The sequence below is a fragment of the Ascaphus truei genome, chromosome 8 (assembly GCF_040206685.1).
Source record: "Ascaphus truei isolate aAscTru1 chromosome 8, aAscTru1.hap1, whole genome shotgun sequence".
NCBI lineage: Eukaryota > Metazoa > Chordata > Amphibia > Anura > Ascaphidae > Ascaphus > Ascaphus truei.
The window spans coordinates 53819368-53843143 of NC_134490.1; positions in this window are offsets into that span (position 1 = coordinate 53819368).

The window sequence follows — 23776 nt, forward strand, 5'->3', positions numbered from 1 at the left end:
CGAGAGCAAGCTCCCGTAAAAAGACAGTGTCTCTGTGTGTGTGTGTGTATTTGACTGTGTGCAGTGTGCTGTGAGTGTGTGCAATGTGCTGTGAGTGTATGCAGTGTGCTGTGTGTGTATGCAGTGTGCTGTGAGTGTATGCAGTGTGCTGTGAGTGTATGCAGTGTGCTGTGAGTGTATGCAGTGTGCTGTGCGTGTATGCTGTGTGCTGTGAATGTATGCAGTGTGCTGTGAGTGTGTGCTATGAGTGTATGCAGTGTGCTGTGCAGTGTGCTGTGTGTGTGTCAGTGTGTGCAGTGTGCAGTGAGTGTGTGCAGTGTGCTGTGAGTGTATGCAGTGTGCTGTGAGTGTGTGCAGTGTGCTGAGTGTGTGCAGTGTGCTGTGAGTGTGTGGAGTGTGCTGTGAGTGTGTGCAGTGTGCTGTGAGTGTGTGCAGTGTGCTATGAGTATGCAGTGTGCTGTGAGTGTATGCAGTGTGCTGTGAGTGTGTGCTATGAGTGTATGCAGTGTGCTGTGCAGTGTGCTGTGTGTGTCAGTGTATGCAGTGTGCTGTGAGTGTGTGCAGTGTGCTGAGTGTGTGCAGTGTGCTGTGAGTTTGCAGTGTGCTGTGAATGTATGCAGTGTGCTGTGAGTGTGTGCAGCGTGCTGTGAGTGTATGCAGTGTGCTGTGAATGTATGCAGTGTGCAGTGAGTGTGTGCAGAGTGTGTGCAAAAAAAAATAATTTAAAATTTAAATGTATTTATTTATTTTTTAAATTCGGGGTCCACGCTCAAACCACGTTATAAGCGATCCGCGTTATAGCAGATCGCGCTATAACGGGGTTGAGCTGTAGCATGTTTTTGTATAGAACTGCTAGTTATACGTAACGCTTTACAGAGACATTTTGCAGGCACAGGTCCCTGCCCCGTGGAGCTTACAATCTATGTTTTTTTTTTTTTGGTGCCTGAGGCACAGGGAGATAAAGTGACTTGCCCAAGGTCACAAGGAGCCGACACCGGGAATTGAACCAGGCTCCCCTGCTTCAAACTCTCAGTGCCAGTCAGTATCTTTTACTCACTGAGCCACTCCCTATGTAAAACATACAGGACACCTACAAGCTCATATTAAACCCCCAAAATAACCACAACATATATAAGCATATAAGTGTCACAGAGGAGTGCTACTGAGCATGGCAATATATATTTAAAACCAGAGACAGAACATAAAACACAGACAAAGCTCAGTGCACATCCAGGCACTGTACCGTGTATAAGTTTCACTGGACGTGCACTGAGCTCTGTCTGTGTTTTATGTTCTGTCTCTGGTTTAAAAATGTGTAAATATCCTACAATATTTCATGAGCCTTCACAAAAAGAGCCAAGATAACATCGCACGTCTCCATGGGGGGGGGGGGGGGGGCGGAAGTAGCATACGGCAGATACTGTAGCCCCCCCCCCTTCAGTTTGTTAATTGGTTGCATCATGGAAATGTCTGTATGTTACTGATTTGGTATGTACAACACCCCCACCCAAAAAAATTGTTCCTGCACAACTCTATTATGCACCCCCAACCAAAAAAATAGTTCCTGCACAACTCTATTATTAGGCTGTGTACCTGGGGGTCTCTGATGGATAAAAAGCAGATGCGCGGGACTGAAGTACAACAATGGAGTCAAGAAAAAGAACATGTGCAAATAAGGGGTGAAAATGAGGAGCTACTGAATATTGCTTTGTGTGCAACCACCACGCTTAACCCCCTTAACTCTTCACTCCTAGGACTGACTTGTGCTACCAACATTAGCTGATAAGAAGCCAAAATGATTCATAGTAGGGTAGTGCACCTGCATTCTTCAAGAGACAACCCAGAAGCCAGTGTTCCTTCCTCCAGAGCCAAACTCCTGCAGCACATGCGGATTGTACAGACTTTTGCCTTCACTGCGCCGGTGCCTATGTGTAGGCGAACACAAATAAAGAGCATTAATACAATTAATGAATATAAAATGTGCTGCCTGACCCCGGCGGAGAGCAGCTCTACTTAATGCAGGCAAAGGAAGGAGCTGATTGAATGAATAAATGACCCCATTATTTTGCATTGCATGGGATGGAACTGCTGCCCGTGGGTCAGGAGATAAGCCTTAATTTTTCTCAGCATAATAGATTCGAATGTGTAAACATGCCCACGAATAAACTAGCTGCTTAATGTCAACAAGAAGTTGCGGGCGGCTTTTAGACGGTGGGAAGGGACATAAGAGGAAACTGGCGAACGGGTCGTGTGTGCAGATGGCCAGAGTTTGGTTCTGCTCATAAATAGTCTAATAGGAATCTTAAAAAAAAACATTGAGCGCCAATCTATGGGTTAAAACAAATATATTAACTAAGAAATGATAAATACTCCACCAGACTCCGATGAAATAGATACAGCGCTGCAAGATTGAATATCAACGAGTGATCCTTATCATCCAAAATACGTGTCTGTCCTCTCTCCTCACACCACACTGAGGAAGGTCCCAGAGGGGACCGAAACGTTGGCTTCTGTACTTTGGGCGATAGAGATAACATTTGGATATATATATATATATACATATATACAAATAGCATAGATAGATAGATAGATAGATAGATAGATAGATAGATAGATAGATAGATAGATAGATAGATAGATAGATAGATAGATAGACAGATAGATAGACAGATAGACAGATAGACAACAAAACACATCATATAATCACAGCGCCAATATGATAAGTAATGAAAGGGTTAATATAAACTAACTAGATGAGTAGAGATGCAATGGCTAGTGTCCTATATCAAAAGCAATTGCAAGACAAAACCAACACACAAACCAACAACATATATGACAAGGAAAGAGGAACAGGAATGGGAATGAGGAAATACAGGGAAAAAACACAAGGCAGGGAAAGCCAAAAGAATAAATGAAATAAAATAAATAAATCCTTGAAAATAATAAAAACACTGGAACACCCGAGCAGCTATCCACAGAACACAACCACCTTCCATGATTCTTCTAAAAACAAAGAGGGAAAGCGCGGGCTCCATAGTGTAAATAGTTAAGGTTTTATTAATCACAAGCTAAAAATCAGATCACTCACAGCATTGAGGTAGGACATGCGCATCGAACAAGAACACCCGTCATCCGTGGTATCTCGTCGGTCAGGAACTGAAGTCTCGTGGCTGCATGCATGTGAGTGTCTTCCTACAGCCATTATTCTATTTTATGTAAATATGAATACAAATATTTTATTAAGTTAAGATTTTAAGGAGTTTTTATTATGATTAGTGTTGATTATATGTAATTATTGTTCATATGAACAAAAATTTTATTTTTTATTTTTCACTTTCACGTTGAATATAATAAATCACATTTAATCAGTTTACACCACACATTTTACATAACACAATTATTACATGTAGTAGCTCACTTATTGAAATATTCATTATTCATGTTTTTTGAATATTCATAGCACTATTTATTTAAGATTTAACTTTTCACTATAATTAATATTTCACAAATATTAATTATCACTTTAGCATTTATTAACACTTATTTTTGTAATTATCATATTTATGCAATTTTTTTTCCTATATATACATTTTTTATAAGTGTATCTATGATTAAGTATTTATACATTTTAAACATTTTACATATATGTATTCATACATACTATTTATGTATATAACATATATATTGTATCATTGTTCTATCTGCAATTCAGTGTATATTAATTTTTTCTCTTCTAAAATTGGAGTAAGATGTCTTTAATTTGCATAGTTTTGTATTTGATAAGTAATTAATTCCCTATATTGTTTGTTTCACGTTATGCCAGCTGTTTGATGTTATCCCCTGTATGTGAGTATTTCTTGTATTGCAGCTAATTGTAATAATTTCACTCCACCCAACTTTGGTGGGGTCAAGATCTTTCTAATTAATTAATAGATTTTTGGACTATATACGGGGAGAGTATGCACCCATCTCTTTTTTTCCTCTGATGAAGTCGCCGACCTGTTTGCGACGAAACGCGTAAGAGCGCTATTGGCAACACTAAGCATCCAGCTCACTGAGCTTCTGTTGAATCGGAGGGGAACTGTTTTGCTGTGGAACCAAGTAATCGTGTGCCGTTCAGCCGGGGGGCCGTTGAGTGGACGCACATGACGGAGGTACTCGGCTGTAGGAAGACACTCACATGCATGCAGCCACGAGACTTCAGTTCCTGACCTACAGAGATACCACGGATGACGGGTGTTCTTGTTCGATGCGCATGTCCTACCTCAATGCTGTGAGTGATCTGATTTTAGCTTGTGATTAATAAAACTTTAACTATTTACAGTACTATGGAGCCTGCGCCGTTACTTTTTGTGTGTGTGTGTGTGTGTGTGTGTGTGTGTGTGTGTGTGTGTGTGTGTGTGTGTGTGTGTGTGTGTGTGTGTGTGTGTGTGTGTACTTCGTTAAGTTATAGTGGGTTAAAAAAAAGTGACTAAAACCCTCCACAGTAAAGCATATAGCAAATGGAAATATTACTGTATGCTCATTTGCATGTCTTGGACAGGTCTGCAACCCCGACTTTCACATTATCACCCAGCACACAGCACTTCCATATATAGACTAGGGGTGGCCAACACCAGCCCTCAAGATCCCCTAACAGGTCAGGTTTTCAGAATATCCCTGCTTCAGCACAGATGGCTCAATCAGTGGCTCAGTCATAAACCCTTAGATAGTCTTGAGACACTGATTGCGCCACTGATGTGCTTAAGCAGGGATATCCTGAAAACCTGACCTGTTGGGGGGTCTTGAGGGCTGGAGTTGAGAACCCCTGGGTTAACCCATTTACGTCCAGAAAGGCCAACCACAAACTGCAATGTGTTACAGCCCCTCTGGCAGGTTAACCTTTCTAAATTCATATTTCAGTTCTGTCAGCATTGAGTACTTGAAGGTTTAAAATATGCCCAGTTCCTGTTCCCACTGACAGACATTCTGTTTACATTAATCCCCATTATCCCGCTGCGCGTTTCCCTATAAGCGGTCACTCTAGCTTGCACAGGATTCCATCTCATTCTCTTGACAGTTTCTATGGGAGAAGAGAAAATAAACGCTTCCCGCTCTGACGCCTCCTCTAGTCTCGTCCATATTTATGCCCTGGATGGAATAAATACAAGGAAATATCCCTGAGAAACATTCCCTCACCCCAGTGCAAGTCAACAAGAACTCCTTACTTCTCCTGAACGTCAAGCCCCATTTTATAATCCGTCGCCCCTAGGCACAGCTGTTGCGCCCTCCTCCCTGAAAAGCAGCATGAAATGACGCCATGGACGTTGCGATGGTAACGTGACGTCAATGTCGTTTGGCGCTGCGCCTTCGCGTTGCCATGGCAACGAGACGCCGTGACGTCCGTGGGGTCATTTGACGCTGCAGTTCAGAAGGAGAATCAGGGCGGCAGGTATGGAGGCGGCCGCAGCAGCTATGTGATTCCCATTAGGCCCGAAAGCACGGCAAAAGTATATGGGGGTGGACATTTTTACCGTCCCACAATTTTGCCGCCCATGGCCCGTGTCTAATGGGAAATAAGCTACTGCCTTTGGTAGACTGAAGCTCATTCCCTCCCTCCCATCCCACCTGCTATGTTAACATACCACACATGACTTACACACGCCTCGAGCTGGACCCTTCCCTGCATCCCCTGTAACCACACCAGACAACTTCTTGGGAGGAAAACCAGTCAAAGCTTTATTCATAACAAACAACCAACATGATAAATATAACACATTTATCCCAACTAGAAACCCAGCCAGATTGCTGTTAGGAATCTGATTTCTCAGCGCCGTCCGCGCAACACACAGACTACCCTCAGGGAGACTCAGGGCGCGCAGCGCAACCTCCGCTTACCTGACTCCACAGGCCGTCAGCTCCTCCGTCGCCGCAGGGCCCCTCCCCTCGGCGGCCCCACCGCTCCTCCTCCTCAGTGGCAGGCGCGGGTCCTCCGTCCCGCACGCACACGTGTGTCCTCCTCCAAAGCTGGTCACGTGAACACGCAGCTTACAGAGCGCACGCCCAGCATCCACTCTTCTACTTCCACTCCTGTTATGAGGCTCCGCCCCCGTACACCGCACGGGTGTAATCAGAGTGCTACCAGTGCTCACCTGGCTTGTATCAGCCACACCTATCCAGAGAGGCTCCCTGCAGTCCTCCTGACCCGCCTCCATCCCTGATTGGTCAGCCCAGCCTTATCTAGCATTTCTGAGCCCTCACTCATCGCTCGACATAGTCTCTGTATGGAAGTGTTTGGTGAACTCTCGGTTACTACAGGTTTTGACACGGCTCGTACGACTACCCCCTTTGGCTCTCGACTTCGGCTCCCCTTGGACTACGTATTCTCTGGCATCCCACGATTACAGCTAGGACTTCAACCTTCCTCATCTCTCCGCTCCCTGACCTCGGCAAGGCAATCACTATTCTACTCCTATACCCGGTACCGGCAAGTATTGTCTACGTTACTTATACCTGGCCTGGCAACGCTTAACACCACACTCCGGACTCGCTCCCTTTGCTGCGGGTGCGTGTATCCCTACTTCCCCCTTCAGCACAGGGGACGGGTCTGGTCTGCGGGCAGCACCGGCGTAACAATTGCTCCGCTAACATCCACTAAGAGCTCGAGGGATACCTTCAGCTCGTGCTCATTTCGGCACCTTAGGCCGCATAGCACAGAGCCCCCTTACAGAAGGCCACCACCATTCCGGCTGCCTAAACCGATAATGGTACCACCTTCCCAAATTACCATATGGAGGGTCACCACTATTCCGGCTGACTGAACCGAGAATGGTACCGCCTTCCCAAATTACCATATGGAGGGCCACCACCTTCTGAACGGAGACTGAAAGTAGCCAGCAGTGTGCTCGATTATCTGAACACTATCAACTTGATGGAAAGTGGACCGCTGTAAAAAATAAACCGTGGAGTCTGTCACTTCCCTGAAGTGAGAAATCACCACTGACACCGCAAAAATAACATCTAAAGAAGAGATTTTGTAGCCAGTATTACAATGTCCGTGGAAACCTTTCATGTTGGAGCGATACAATGTATCTCATTTCAAAATATGGATAAGGTCCTGCAAATGGATTGGTGATGTCATCAGCGCTGACACAATAAAGCCATATGATGAATGATGGGTCATAATTTTAGTTCATTTTTTAAAATATATATATATACCACTCCAATGTATGCAGCACTTTACAGAATAAAGTCTCAGACAATTCAAATTAAAAATAAAGGGGGGTGGGGGGGGGGAATTGGGTATACAAGGGTATGGAATACAAGGTTACTGGCATTACATGTAAAGCAGGGGTCTAAAAATTCAGTCCTCAAGGGCCACCAACAGGCCAGCTTTTATGGATATCCCTGCTTCAGCACACTGATTGAGCCGCCTGTGCTGAAGCAGGAATATCCATAAAAGCTGGCCTGTTGGTGGTCCTTGAGCACTGAGTTTGTGACCCCCTGATTTAAACGTAAGTGAAGGAGGCACCTCACAATACTATACAAGCTAATAAGCTTACATACACTCTCTATTTAAATAACTGTGTTTGTCCCAATCATCCTAAATCATTCAACATTTAATGCAATGTTACACTGTAACCCCATCCCTGCAAGAGGAGCCAACAAGGCTTTGCCTACGGTACCAATGCGTTTCTGGACCCTCTGGCACGAAGGGTTAATAGAGTAGGATTAACCCATTTGGTGCTGGATTCCCTAGAGTGTTGACTTCATCGTCCATCTCATGCTTGGGTTTAAAAACACGTACGAATTAGTGTTGTTTACGGTGTATTATACATTTCCCACCTCCACACATTCCCCATTCTAGGGTACAGCCTGCAGATGTATCTCACTATGTATTTAATTACAAACATCACAAGCTCATTTTGGAATTCTCGTTTCTTCAGCTCGAGCAGGGCAAGGATCTCAGCATTCTCAGGAAGAGCGAAATCCGCTCTAATTAACGACTAACAAGAAGGTTTTTTTTCCCTGCGTTGTAATTAAAAAGCACCACACAATAACTGCAGATGGATACATTATTTTCCTTCGCACATGCTAATCTCACAGGTGTAATTAACGTGTTCTCTGCCGAAGGGTGTACTTACTTTTCTGGCCGTCACTGCTGACGCAAGGTAAGTGTACACTGTGTAGGGTTAGAAGAGGACGCATAGAGCTACAATGGTGCAGATTATTTTATTCACACAGTTAAAAAATTGACGACCGAGACGCTGATTGAGTCACCTGTGCTGAAGCAGGGATGTCCTGAAAACCTGAGCTGTTGGTGGCCCTTGAGGACTGGAGTTGCCCACTCCTGGTGTAACATGAGTTTAAAGAACAACTTGAAGAAAAAACTAATTCGAATAGGGTGTTAAGTGTAGCCAGGACTGGTTCTTGGCTACCAGTCTGCCTTCCCTGGCAGTAAGCGCTGGTAAGAGCAGGCCTGCCAGTATCTATCATGGGTGTTCCCCACTCCCTGCAGTACCCTTGAGTGACAGGGGGAGGAGGTGGAACATGCCTGAGTATACCCAATCGTGGGTCAGACCTGGTGCCCTCCTCCTGGCTGTACTTAAGGGGATTGCCGCCCAAATTCAGGAGTGCCTCTCCCCACTTGAAAGAGGCAGGTCACACAGCAGAGTGTCTGAGCATTGGGCCTTCTCTGTTCCTCTTCCCCTCGGGGTAGAGTGAGTGCGGACCTTTCCACTGCCTCTGCTAGAGTGACGGGGAAGAGCAGGGGCATAGGGCAGAGGCCTGCTGTAACTGCATTATACTGAACAGAATAAACCATTCCTGTTTCATATACCTCCTACCTGGTGTGTGATCTTACCGGGGAAGGAGAGGGGGTATTTCTACCGCAGGAGATCACCTCCATATATCTGGAGCCTGCGGCAGATGGAGGCGCTGCACTGCTAGAGAACCATGTGGGTTATGTACCCCAGAAACCTTTCCTGTGTCCCCACAACCATCGGCGGACGACTCAGCCCTCCATCGTACCAACAGGTAGCACCACAAACGCTGTAATGGCAGAATCTCCCATCGGTGGGGGAAACACAGTTGCATAAATATTTTGCTGGTGGAAGTGCCCACTTATTCCACCATGATTTCTGGTTTTTGCATTAATATTTAAAAAAAGAGAAAGAAATGCAACCAGAATGAGAAGCAGAATGCAAATGTGGTTTGGTGCACAAACCACTGTTTTTAACTGGATAAGTGGAAGTGCAATTTTAATTGTATCCTCTGGGTATCTTATTCTGAAAACGCTGGACTTCCTGCATTAGTGGAAGGTTACTCAGACCTTTAGTGTTCATATTTCAACTGGTAGCTTTGTTCGAAATATGGACCTCATGCAATGAGTTAGGATAATGTTACAGTGTAAAGTAGCAACAGTAATTCATTTGCTGCCCTCGAGATCCCAAATCAGGCCTCTGAAGAATACAGTAGTTAGGGTAATATTGGACATTCAAGGTGGCGATACCTAACCCCTTTGGACTTGAAGGTGTAAGGTGGCAAGTAGGAATGATTCTTGGATATTTAAGACCATATCCCAGTGCAGGAAGAAAAATAGGCAGAAAGGCGCCCCGAGTTGCAATGATATTTAATCAATAAAAGCCCACATGGGGTTAACAATATCTATAACAAAATAATTATGAGCATGCAAAATACAATACAAAATATAATACAAAATAAGGATAAGGTAAACTTACAATTATAGTAAATGGAGAGTGGTACCGGAGAGGTCCGGTTGTCAGCTGGGTGCAAAAGATGGCGTGGGTCCGGACCGGAAATTCTCACTCACGCTGAAAAATCCTTCTCTCTCCCGGCAGCTCTCTCAACCACTGAAATCTCACGTCGCAACCTCCCGTGACCTCTACGCGTTTCGCACAGCGTGCTTCATCAGGAGGCTTCCCAGGCAGACGGCACCAAGAGATTTAGCAACTCAGTGTACAAACTTTCAAAGCCAGCACCAGCACGGAGCACCATTTTCTATGGCCATATCCCAGTGCAGTTAATATAAAGTCACCGTAAACAAAGGGCAGGTTAAGGAGTTTTTTTTAAGAATAACATTAGTGATCTTCATGAGCTCCCCAGAAACTCACATTATTTCACGCGGTCCAACCATTTCCTCGTTCTCTCCGACATAGGTGGGAAAACTCCAGTCATGAGTCACTTACAGTATCGCATCCCGGCGTCAAGATAAACAGAATGAGGCCACGGCTATAGTGCAGCCGCGAGTGACAGAGCGCATAGCTCTGCGCGTGCCTGCTGCAGATGCGATCCATGGCCTGGGGGAGGTGTGCCTGTGACATCACGTGAGCAGTTAGCACTCATTGGCTGAACCGTTCAAGTGACCCGGCCATTGCGCGCCAAAATCAAATAGTTTTGTCTGCCTGGGAATCGTGCGCGCAGGCATGCGCTTTACGGCCTTCCTCATTGAGGCATGGCCTTTTCTTCGCGCCATGTGCGCGGACTATGGACGCGGCCTAATAGAAGTTTGTCTTAGTTTTTAGCATCAATGGAGCTTTCATAATCAGGCTGAATGAACCTTCTGCTCAGTGATTGGCAGAGAAAGGCAAACTTGAATGCAGATCGCTTTCATTAACAAGTTTGATATCATGCACCCTGTTTATTTGGGCAATTCTGAAAGTGCTGCGCCATTCCCCTGAGCTCACAATATTACTTCCTGTAAGAACTGTATTCACATCTTACTCTGAGTGAGTCCCATGTAACAGAAATATCAATAGAGTCACCAATCTCACAATGCTACAAGGCATACTGCTTCCATAAACTCCCAATTCTCACCCATCTGGGGACTTGGTCCTATCATAAACACAACTACTACTAAGAGTGGGATATTTCCCCTTTCCTTCTTTGCACGCTTTCCTTTTTATCCCATACAAGCCACTTAAAGTTTGATGTTACATCACAGTACTTAAGTAGCTCTCAGCTGCAAAACAAGTCCAAAAATGCACTCTGGTCACAATCTCAGAATGACCCTCATTATTCACTCGGCGTAACAAATATCAACTCTCACCTGCCCTGTCTGTCTCACCCAAAGACCCCCTCCCATCGGCCAAACCTCAGTTACTCTTCTATTGTCTGATGTGGATCTAAATAGTCTATTTCCACCTAGCACTGAGCGCTCTTACACTTAATTGGTAAACGAGCAGATATAAGCTGGAAGTTAAGATCACGGGAACGCCAGAGTCTTATCTTAAACACAGCCATTCTAGGCCGTGACACTTTAAGGAAATCAGACCCCTGGCTGGCGGCTGCTTTTAATGCTTTCTCTCAATGATTTCTTTGTTCTGGCTTTGACAAAAGTATTCAATATTGCTGGGTGCACGTTTGCATAGTGTATGATAAGTTAACCCGTTTATTGCCAAACCGGACCAGCAGACCACTGCCTACTGCAGGAGCAGCTAGTGATAAGGTGCCAGGAACTACTACAGACAGCCTTGGGTCTGCAACTCTCAAGAAATATGTAGGGATGGAGGGCTTGTTAATGTAACTCACTAGGAAAGGGGTGGTCAACTCGAGTCCTCAAGGGTCACCAACAGGTCAGGTTTTAAGGATATCCCTGCTTCAACACAGGTGGCTCAGTCGTTGGCTGAGCCACTGATTGAGCCACCTGTGCTGAAGCAGGGATATCCTTAAAACATGACCTGTTGGTGGCCCTTGAGGACTGGAGTTGGCTACTTCTGCACTAGTTGGTCAGGGCCACCATACGCGAGTTTCTATGTAGGTTGTTGTACATTTTATTGAAGAAACACGAGTACTCTTTTGGACTGTTGTTGTACAACAACACATTTTAAACCATATTTTTTATTTGAACAAAAACGTGTTTATGTCTTCAGTAAAGCTAACAGCTTTGGTACTTATCTAATAATGGATAATAAATGGTACTGTTGCCCTACTTATGTTGCTAACCATACAATGAAAATTGGTCATTTCCAGAGCTTAGTCCCCGGGCATGGAAGACCACGCAGAATACAATCCTTTATACCACAAATGAGATAATAATGCTGCAGAGATATCAGCATTTCTGATCATTTGTAGAAAATAGTGGAGGATTTTACAACAGTTTAGAAATGTAGAAAAATAAACGGTTTGTGAACAGAAAAGAAACATTATTTTTTAACTGTTTATTTGGAACATTTTCATAAATTATAAAGGTGAATGGGAAGGGAAACAAAAAATAATAGGGATGAGGAAAGGGAGGATGAGGGGGACATGGTACATCTCATATACATTTCTATTTGAGTGCAAATTTACCGTTAATTAGATTAGATTGCAGTTTTTCAGCTGTAGAACTTTCAAATGATTCAGTTGGTTAAAGAAACAGAGGAATTCTCCAAGTAAATACTTACACAAACCCAACTTCCCCTATTCCTATCACAAAAGCACAAACAGCATGCATTTCATTTAAGACTTAGAACTATGCAACTAATTTTGACAGATTTATTATAAATCATTCTTCCTGGTAATGCACAGGTTATTAAGAATTTATATTAGTGTTAGGGACCCTTGAGATGTGGTCTGCCGTGCAGTGGCTCAGGGGCTTACACCAATTTGGCCAAAATGTTAAACTAAAAGACCATTTTATTTAATAGGTATCTATACATATATATTTAGGCACTGTACCGTGTATAGGTTTCACTGGATGTGCACTGAGCTCTGTCTGTGTTTCATGTTCTGTCTCTGGTTTTAAATGCATTTCATTTAAACCTAGTAGGAAAGTTCCTTCATGGGGTAAACTACTTGCCGTTCCCACAAGGGAGAACAAAGGCTAGTTTGGGCTTTCAACAAAATCCATCAGAAATGCAAGCACCTGTATCCCAAAACATTTATAGCAGGTGTTGTATGTATTTATATAGCACCATTAATGTACATAGCGCTTCACAGCAGTAATACACGTGACAATCATATAAATAACAAATAATATAAAGATCACATAAATGGGAGAAGTGCTTCAGACATAAAAGTTCCATTTAGGAAAAGGAGTCCCTGCTCTGAAGCTCTTATAATCCAATTGTTTCTCTAGCCGGGCAATCAAACAGAAAACTAATGATAGAAAGTTCAATACACATTATTTTCTGAATATGTAACAGCCACCTGATGAAGCTAAAAAGCACGGACTGTACATTTCCTGCACTATCAGAAGCCCTTTGAGAAAAAGAGTCCAGTTGAATCTGATCCCTGGTGTTGGTTCTGTGTTAACAGGTGCTAGTTCTTGTTGATCTCTGTAATGAATGACCAGTGCTCTTCTTATTGTTGTTTTATTTTTGATTGTTACATTGAAAAGTGTTTTTATTCCCCCCTGTTTTGGTCCTTTTCAGCTTTCTCGTGTTTCAGTTTCAATTCACCCTTTCAGTTGGGTGACCACTTGATTGACAGAACCACTAGTGGCTTCATACGTCCGGATCAGCGGCTTCTCCGGAATGAGAGCTGCCAAACAGGAACTGGAGGACCCTGTCTCTGGGAATCAGCTTGAGCCCATCACCTTTTAGTTCAGTGAAACATTTCTCAGCCAAGAAAGGGTTAACCTAATCCAATCCTCACTCTCAGATAGGGTCAGGCTGTTCAGCAAATTGCTTTGATCGCCTTTCAGCACCTTTCTGGACAGCTCCTGATAGAGATGTCAACACGTCCTACTCCTTAATTAAAGGTTAATTTATAGAACACCCTGGAAGCGTTTAAGTGAGGCAAGTGGTCAACCGAAACGCTTCAAACAGAACAACTCAAATCCAGTTGTATGGTTTAAGTTGGGCTCATTCTATACATACAGCATGAAAGAGAAAGACAGGACAGGTCTTCTGGGACAAATACTGCAGCTACTGTACTCTAAAGCAGGGGTGCTCAACACCAGTCCTCAAGCCTCCGTTCCCCCCCTCCCCCCCAACAGGTCAGGTTTTTCCTGCTTCAGCACAGGTTGCTCAATCAGAGCCTTTGATTGAACCATCTGTGCTGAAGCTGGGCTATCCTGGAAACCTGACCTGTTGGGGGGTGGGGGGAGGCTTGAGGACAGGAGTTTAGCCCCCTGTTCTAAAGCAACACCTACCATACCTTTTACACACTAAAAATAAATATAGCGCTTGCTGCCAGATAGACCAAGCTTGTAATGTGCTGTAGCCAAAAGCACCGCATGCATCAAAGGAAAACTATCTGAAAGCAATGGGGGATTTTTCTTATTTCTACAAGTGCTATATTCGGCCTTGTTTTACAGGACACAGACTTTGATAAGTAATATCACCAAATATCTGTCTTTTTATTGCAGTAGTTTAACTGCAGTATGCGGGTTACACTTAAGATGGCTGCTCTCATCACACTCTGCTTCTATTATTAACATATTTTATTGCCTCTGTGTGTTTGTGCACATAAATCTTCACAGCACAAAAAAGGTAGATCAAAGAGGGAATTTGGGGACAGCAGGTACACCGCATACATGTCTTCAGGATGGCTTTAAGCCTTGATTTGAAATCAATATGTACCTCCAACGGTTCCTGTTTAGCAGGTACACCACATGGTTTCGGCCTCTGTAAGACCAGCTGTACCTATTATACAGAAAGATTGTGTGTGTGTGTGTGTGTGTGTGTGTGTGTGTGTGTGTGTGTGTGTGTGTGTGTGTGTGTGTGTGTTAAAATGCATATTTATGGGACTTCCACAGGGGTTGCTAGGAAGTACCTCTGTCTAAGGCTGTGCTATATTATAGCAGACGGAGCGGAACGAAGGCGCGCGCACACTGCGCGTTCACATCTATGGTCCTCTTTGAGGATGCCTATAGATGGCGCCAGCGCGCACGTCAGACGGAGCTGGCAAAGGCGCGAAACTGAAGGAGACTAAGCCAAGTGATTTTTTGCGCGATGGCATGATCATGTGACCTGTCTCCTCCAATCAAAGTGAAATTACATTTTTAAAGTGACGCCATGTTTTCTTGTATGCCGGTGGTAAACACACACAACACAAACAACATACACAACACACACAAAATTAAAGTTCATTTCCATACCGGGGGAAAGCGAACTTGTCTGCACAGTGCTTCAGATGCTGAATCTGAAAAAATGCCCATGGATCGGGATGTGAGGTAGGGAAGTGACGTCCGCACCGGAACGTCATTGCCACGCCTCCAAATTTGTATTGCCACGCCCCCAAATCGCACCCGCTGCATACTCTGCAAAGGCATGAAAACGCTCAGGCTTTAGCAAGAGTGGGTGCGCCTCCCCTCCGTTCCGCTCCGTCTGTGTGAGTATAGACGCAGCCTTACACTAGTAGAGCAACAGTGATACCTACTTTATGTTGGCGAGTCTGTATGTAATATAAATAACAGACAATAAAAGAAAAGGAAATTGTGGACAACATCTACTGATCTACGTAAATGCACTGCTAAAAGGAACATCGCTGTTGTTTAATCCATTGAAAGACACTGGAATAAGGAAGGCCTTACCCTGGACTGAATTTCAGACCCCTGTTGCAGTGAATGCGCTGTTAGGAAGATAAGCTTCAACCTTTCAATGCAATAGAGGCTGCAAATTCCCTTCTGGGGACCGAAACGGCGAGATACGTCTCCTTGATAAAGCACCGTGTTGTGTGAAACGCGTAGGAGGGTCCACACCTCCTTGTTTGTCATGTGTGATAGAAAAATATTTACTGTCTATTTTTATACACCTGTCCCTGGGCATTGCGCTGCTTTGTGCATTTATTTGCTTTTTTTTGCTCCCGTTTGGATTTGAATCAGCGGCTGGACATGCCCACAAAGAATCTAGTTGGCTCCAGGAGTGGGTAAGATTCTTGGATGATTTATTTCATCTATATGGACCGCCATCATTGCTACAGAATTTGATGAGTTTTGGACTCTTATTATGCAGCTATCTCCAATGAGGTGCAGCGAAGTGAGTATATCATCATCTTTTCTGTTACCTTCAGGAGGTTTATGCTATATTGAATTTGTTCACTCACGTAGTAGTACACCCACTCCATAGTTGAGCTATATCTGCATTTATTATTTACGGATAGAGGATAACATTCCAGGACTGTTGGAGCACCCATTATCCTCATATGTTGAACGGTTTACTCCTCACTACAGCCTTGTCCTGGATCCACTGGAGAAGCCCAGAGACCTAAGGTAAAACTGACTGAGCTACACTACGCTGAAGCAGGTAGAAATCATGTTTGCAGTGTAAGAGAGAGACTGATTGCATGTACACCCTATCTTCTGCAGCTGGGTGGGGGTAGGGGTGATATAGATATATATATATACACACATATACACATACATATAGACTCTCTCTCCATACAGTGTTTCAATTTCAAAACTCTACCTTTCTCTTCTGTTTTTTAAACACGTGTGTGTGTGTGTGTGTGTGTGTGTGTGTGTGTGTGTGTGTGTGTGTGTGTGTGTGTGTGTGTGTGTGTGTGTGTGTGTGTGTGTGTGTGTGTGTGTACACACAGTATATCCTAAAAGTTTAGCTCGAATATTGTAACATACTTATGTAAGCAACTTCAGACAATATCCATATATCTATATACATAGAAGTATCTATATTTTTGCAAACTACACGTGCTTTCCCTGATATCTTCTGCCAGTAAAGGTAATAAGAGAGTTACTCTAGTCCTCCCTGCGGCAGCCCATGGGTTAACCTGCTGTCTGAGAGGATTAGATGCTGGTCTCAGAATGGTTCACAGAGGGGGGAAGTGGAAATCAGAGTGTGTCTGGTGATACAGAGAAATCAGAGAGCGGGGAGCTTTAAGATTAGCAGCAGTGAAACAGACTGAGGCTCCGAGGCATCCCAGCCTGTGCAGGCAACCTGATACGGGACAGAGAGGCACAGACTATCTGTGCACTAAATTGATGGTAATGAAAATAATACTCCCTGGACACAAAAGTGGACTTGTTTTCAGATTACTGCATCCTGAATGCAAGCTTTTCAAGGCCTCTTTCTGAATGAATGAGCGTGTGCTCTGTACTTTGCTATGATAGGCCCAATCTCCTTATTGCAAAGAGCCTTCCTTTCTCAATGGGGAGCTCAGTCCATACATATGTAGGTTATCCCTATTACTGCCAAAGGTGTGCTATTTCAACCCCTTTTGATGAGTTGTGCTACTGTCTTTATTTTCCCGTGTACCACTATAGTTATAGAGCACAGGGGTGGGCAACTCCAGTCCTCAAGGGCCACCAACAGGTCAGGTCTTAAGGAAATCACTGCTTCAACACAGGTGGCTCAGTCGAAGACCTTGGGGGGAGGTAATGCACATGAGAAGGAGGGGGAGGGTAGTGGACTTGCGGAGACGGATATAAGGAGGTATTGGAACCGGGGGGGGGGGGGGATATAAGGAGGTAGTGGAACCAGGGGGGGGATATAAGGAGGTAGTGGAACCAGGGGGGGGATATAAGGAGGTAGTGGAACCAGGGGGGGTGGGATATATGGAGGTAATGGACAGGGGGAGGGGGATATAAGGGGGTAATGTACTGGGTGGGGGTGAGGGTGGATATAAGGAGGTCATGGACCGGGGGGTATATAAGGAGGTAATGGAATGGGGGGGGGAGGAATATAAGGAGGTAATGGACTGGTGGGAGAGGGATAAGGAGGTAATGGACAAGGGGAAGGGGGATAAGGAGGTAATGGACATGGGGGGGTTATAAGGAGGTAATGGACCTGGTGGGGGGGATATAAGGAAGAAATGGACCAGGGGGGAGGGAGATATAAGGAGGTATTTGTCACGGGAGACCAGGCCATTTGCACCTTTTTATCCGGATCATACATTGAGCAAAACAAAATCATGAAATAAATTGTAAATTTATTCACAGGAAAAGGCAAACACATAGTGTTACACAAAATACAGTCAAAAAACACACTTACTTGGGACTGGGATACAAAGCTAGACTCTTCTAGGTTCAGGGAATACTAATAAGGATTTTCCCATAATAACAGTTGCAAAAACAGGACAGAAAATATCAAGCTAGCTTTAGCTGAAGCAGCCTTTTCCTTGCTGGAGACTTGAAATGTAGAACCTTGAGAGAACACTGGAAAACACACACTATCTAATGGGTGCAAGGGGTTATAATACCTCTGACCTTCATTCAAAAAATACTATAGCCCAATCCAAAGTATGAGAAATTTATCTGCCGACAATCAGAGCAGGGCTCATCTGGCTGATGTCAGAGAAAGGGGCATGGCTATCTGCAGGGAAGGCTCCGCAGAGTCTGAAAGAACTGTTGGGACCTTTTCCTCTGCCCCTCCTTGCTACCAAATGGCCCGACACCTCGACATCCCAGATTCCCTTTGAGGCCAGATGGCTAGGCAGACATCATGTCTCCTATGCAAATGCTTAGGCTGACTGCATGGATTTTTATACATACAGTATAACACCCTATGAACCATACTTTATTACAGCATACATTTTGGGGTACCTCATTCGGTTGGGGGACACACAAGCCCTGGGACACCTTGACACTAACTGGGGTACCCCCCTTAACCTAGGGATTCCCTCAGCTACAGGGATACTTTTCATCCATGCCTCATTTTACTGTACACAAAGCATGTGTTTTAAAACACACTGTTCAATAAAATATACATATTAAAAATACCCTAAGTCTGTGGGTTATGGGAAATAGAATAAGAAGCTGCACGTTATTTCTTACTAGCCATATTCCCCACACTCTATACAATAAACGTAGGGCTTGAAGTTTAAAAGTGCCCTCACAACCTCATAGATGATTGGAGTACCCCCCAGAACCTCTATACTGGTTCTGGGTGACCTGGGTGGAGGGGAGAGATATAGGGGGTTACTGGTCTCGGGGGGGAGGGGGGGGAGGGGGGAGAGGGAAGGGGGGAATATAAGATTAGTCTGTGTATGTTGTGTGCGAGTCTGTGCTGGTCAGTGGATGTGTGTCTGTTTGAGTGTGTGTTGTGCAGGTCAGGGTCTGTGTGTGTTGTTCAAGACAGGGTGTGTGTGTGTGTGTGTGTGTGTGTGTGTGTGTGTGTGTGTGTGTGTGTGTGTGTGTGTGTGTGTGTGTGTGTGTGTTGTGCAGATCAGGGTCTGTGTGTGTGTGTTGCGCAGATCAGGGTCTGTGTGTGTGTGTTGCGCAGATCAGGGTCTGTGTGTGTGTGTGTGTGTTGCGCAGATCAGGGCCTGTGTGTGTGTGTGTGAGTTGTGCAGATCAGGGTCTGTGTGTGTGTGTGTGTGTGTGTGTGTGTGTGTGTGTGTGTGTGTGTGTGTGTGTGTGTGTTGCGCAGATCAGGGTCTGTGTGTGTGTGTGTGTTGTGCAGATCAGGGCCTGTGTGTGTGTGTGTGTGTGTGTGTGTGTGTGTGTGCAGATCAGGACCTGTGTGTGTGTGTGTGTGTTGTGCAGATCAGGGTCTGTGTGTGTGTGTTGTGCAGATCGGGGTCGGTGTGTGTGTGTGTTGTGCAGATCAGGGTCTGTGTGTGTGTGTTGTGCAGATCAGGGCCTGTGTGTGTGTGTGTGTATGTGTGTTGTGCAGATCAGGGCCAGTGTGTGTGTGTGTGTTCTGCAGATCAGGGCCTGTGTGTGTGTGTTGTGCCGATCAGGGTCTGTGTGTGTGTGTTGTGCAGATCAGGGTCTGTGTGTGTGTGTTGTGCAGATCAGGGCCTGTGTGTGTGTGTTGTGCAGATCAGGGCCTGTGTGTGTGTTGTGCAGATCAGGGTCTGTGTGTGTTGTGCAGATCAGGGTCTGTGTGTGCGTGTTGTGCAGATCAGGGTCTGTGTGTGCGTGTTGTGCAGATCAGGGTCTGTGTGTGCGTGTTGTGCAGATCAGGGTCTGTGTGTGCGTGTTGTGCAGATCAGGGCCTGTGTGTGCGTGTTGTGCAGATCAGGGTCTGTGTGTGCGTGTTGTGCAGATCAGGGTCTGTGTGTGCGTGTTGTGCAGATCAGGGTCTGTGTGTGCGTGTTGTGCAGATCAGGGTCTGTGTGTGCGTGTTGTGCAGATCAGGGTCTGTGTGTGCGTGTTGTGCAGATCAGGGTCTGTGTGTGCGTGTTGTGCAGATCAGGGTCTGTGTGTGCGTGTTGTGCAGATCACGGTCTGTGTGTGCGTGTTGTGCAGATCAGGGTCTGTGTGTGCGTGTTGTGCAGATCAGGGTCTGTGTGAACGTGTTGTGCAGATCAGGGTCTGTGTGAGCAGGGCCGCAGATGGCTTTCCCGGGGCCCAGGACTAACGTTGCCACCAGGGCCCCACCCACGTGTCGGCGACCTTGTGAGAAACCCCCCCCCGGTTTTCTCTTACACCCCCCTCTTCTCACATAACTCCTCACTCTCACCCCCATCCTACACTGCCGTCACCCCTTCCTTACCCCTCTCTCTCTTACCCCCCCTTTTCTCCTCTCCCCACACTCAATAACCTCCCTCCCAATATACGCTTACACACACACACACACAGTGAGACAGTGTAACACACACACAGTGAGACACAGACAGTGAGACACACACAAACAGACACACACACACTAAGCTCCCCTCCACAAACACACACATATAAATAAGTCTTCTCCCCCCTTGGGGTGGGTAAGGTGGTATAAGGGGGCCCTGGAGCATGTGGACTTACCTGGGGTCCGTGGATGGGCCTGCTGGAACAGCATGGCCGGTGCAAAGGAGAGCCCAGCAGGCCCGCGGAGCCTAAGGAAGGGAGGGACGAAGTGGCGGGGCCTGCAGTCCTGCAGGAGGGAATAGCGGCTATCCCCCCTGTCGTTGGCCCTGAGTGTGAGTGTTATGCAGGTCAGGGTCTGTAGAAGGGTTGCCAGGTGTCCGGTTTTGAAACGGACAGGCCGGTAATTGTGCAGTGTGTCTGGTAAAACATTTGAGGTAATACCGGACACGCATGTCTCTGGTATCTGGTATTACCACTGTCTAGAAGTGCGGGGGTGGCAAGACGCGCTGGTGCTGAGGGAGCAGGCCATGGACGGTGGCCAGGAGCAGTGAGGAGAGTAGTGTTGAGCGGAGAAGAGGATGACCAATAAGAGAACGGCAGGGGCGGAGCCCACACCCTGGTGGCGCCGGCGCCAGAGACTCCAGGGACAGGTTCTGGTGCTTTCTGCCAGGAGATAAGGTAAGAAGAAACACAATTCAGGTTGATGAAATGATGATATTGGGGAGGGGGAGGTAATGAGATGATGATATTGGGTGGTGTGGGGGGAATGAGATGATATAGGGGGGGGGATGAGATGATGATGATGATATGGGGGGAATGAGATGATGGGGGGGAATGAGATGATGATATGGGTGGAATGAGATGATGATGGGGGGAGATGATGATATTGGGGGGAATGGGATGATGATGATGATGATGATGATGATGATGATGATGATGATGATGATGATGATGATGATGATGATGATGATGGGGGGAATGAGATGATGATGGGGGGGAGATGATATTGGGGGGAATTTTAATTTTTATTTATTTATTTATAAAAATGTTTTACCAGGAAGTAATACATTGAGAGATACCTCTCGTTTTCACGTATGTCCTGGGCACAGAGTTATAAAAAATACATGGTTACGATAAAAGAACAGGGTTAGACAGGTAATTCATAGACATTTCATGGACAGATAAAGTTGGAAAATTGGGTACAGGGGATAAAGGACTTATGTGTTTCAGATAGAAATAGAGCAGCTTCAACATCACTTTAACATCAACTAACGGGATGATGATGATGATGATGGGGGAATGAGATGATGATATTGGGGGGAATGGGATGATGATGATGATGATGATGATGATGATGATGATGATGATGATGATGATGATGATGATGATGATGATGATGATGATGATGATGATGATGATGATGATGATGATGATGATGATGATGATGATGATGATGATGATGATGATATGGGGGGAATGAAATGATGGGGGGAATTAGATGATGATGATATGGGGGGGAATGAGATGATGATGGGGGGAGATGATGATATTGGGGGGGAATGGGATGATGATGGGGAAAATATATGTCCTTACTCTAGCTCAGGAGTGGTCCACTCCAGTCCTCAAGAGCTACCAACAGGTCAGGTTTTCAGGATATCCCTGCTTTAGCACAGGTGGCTCAGTCTTCGGCTGCACCAACGGTGCTGAAGCAGGGATATTCTGAAAACCTAACCTGTTGGTAACTCTTGAGGACTGGAGTACCCCTGCTCTAGCTACTAATAAGAGTAGCTAGGATAGCTGCCTTTTGGATGTTGATATATATTATCTTTGCAGCCATTTCGGTCTGCTAGAACTGCGCGCACTTACAGAGGCCCTGCACTCTTCCCCACAACATTTAAATAAAATGCTGGGGGAGCGCGTGAGGCCTCTGTATAACCCTTACCGTGTCTCCGGCGGCTTCTGACACCGCAGGGTCAAATGGCAACACGACGTCACATCACGCCGGAGAAAAGTGGGGGGGGGGGGAGCAAGCAGGCGGGCGCAGACAAAAAAACGTTTGCGCCCCCCTGTGCTAGAGTACTTCATTTATCAACAGTGTACAGAGATGACTTGTGTGTAATAGAGCAGCTGCACCCTTTAAATTAAAAAAAATAAAAAAAATATATATATATATATTTATATAACTATATAAATGAAAATTCAATATGTAAACACACACCAAGGGTATTTAGGATTTTGAAGACCGCGACCTTTTCAATGCAGTTTCATGCAGTTTATCTCCGTACTGCTCCGCCTATCTGTAAGTGGCACTGCAGTTTTAAGGTTGACTACTTTCGTTTAATATGTTTGGTTAAAAAAAAAAAAAAGAAGAGAATGGTGCTTTCAGCTCAAAGCGGTTACAATGTATCCTATGTCAGCCGTGGAAGAGCAGGAAGGAGAGAGCTAAGTAAGGGCGTGTTTATCTGCAAAACCCGCAGAGCAAAACATCTAATAGACCTCACTCCAGAGACAGACATGGAATAATGGCCTATTATGTCTAAACGAGCCACACAAGTGCCTTGAACTTGTCAGAAGTTCAGGTGTGCTCACAACCCTACCTGCTTTAGGAATGTATAAGCTTAGCCACGTCTGCTTATGCATCTGCCTGGCCGGGACCTCATAGGAAGAGTCTTAATTTCACCTGAATAACTCGGCTATTCAAGAACAATGAGGTTCAAATTGTACTTTTCCTTAACACAACATTACCTCTCAAAGGCCAGGAGATGCAGCAATCAGATGCAGGGGTAGAGATGGCTTACCCGCTCACAGAGAACATTATCTGAACATTAATCCCATTAAATATATCATCTTGCAAATAGCTAAATCCAGTTAATTAACTTGTATTGCACGGGAGACCTCAGCTAGCGTTTGCAGTCAGGATCCATCGGTTATTAAAGTGCAAAAAGGACATTTCAATTTCCTTGTTATAGATCTTTAATGAGCTGAGGAGTAAAAGCTATTTCTGAATGCATGAGAACAGCTAGACCTGAATTGCAGCTTGGAACAGAAGTTCACGATTAGGGAGAAAATCCCCCCCTCCCTTCAGAAAATAAACAGCCCGCTCTGTATAATGATGATGAGTTGCATTGACTTGCAGCTCGCGCTTAGTTCATGCTCTGCAGAGGAAATAGACCCTGAAGTACTGTAATGTGCACCCACACCCTTGCCAGGATTGCCATGTCGGTTTTGGAAAGTGCCATCCCAACTACCATTGACTTATAACCCACAAAAGCACCTCAAAGAGTGTATTTTCTCCTATTAGGCTTCGGACATGGTGGCATTGACAGCGCTCAGCAGCGCTGACGTTCATGCTCTCCTGCTCAAGCAGGAGTTTTTTTCTGTCCC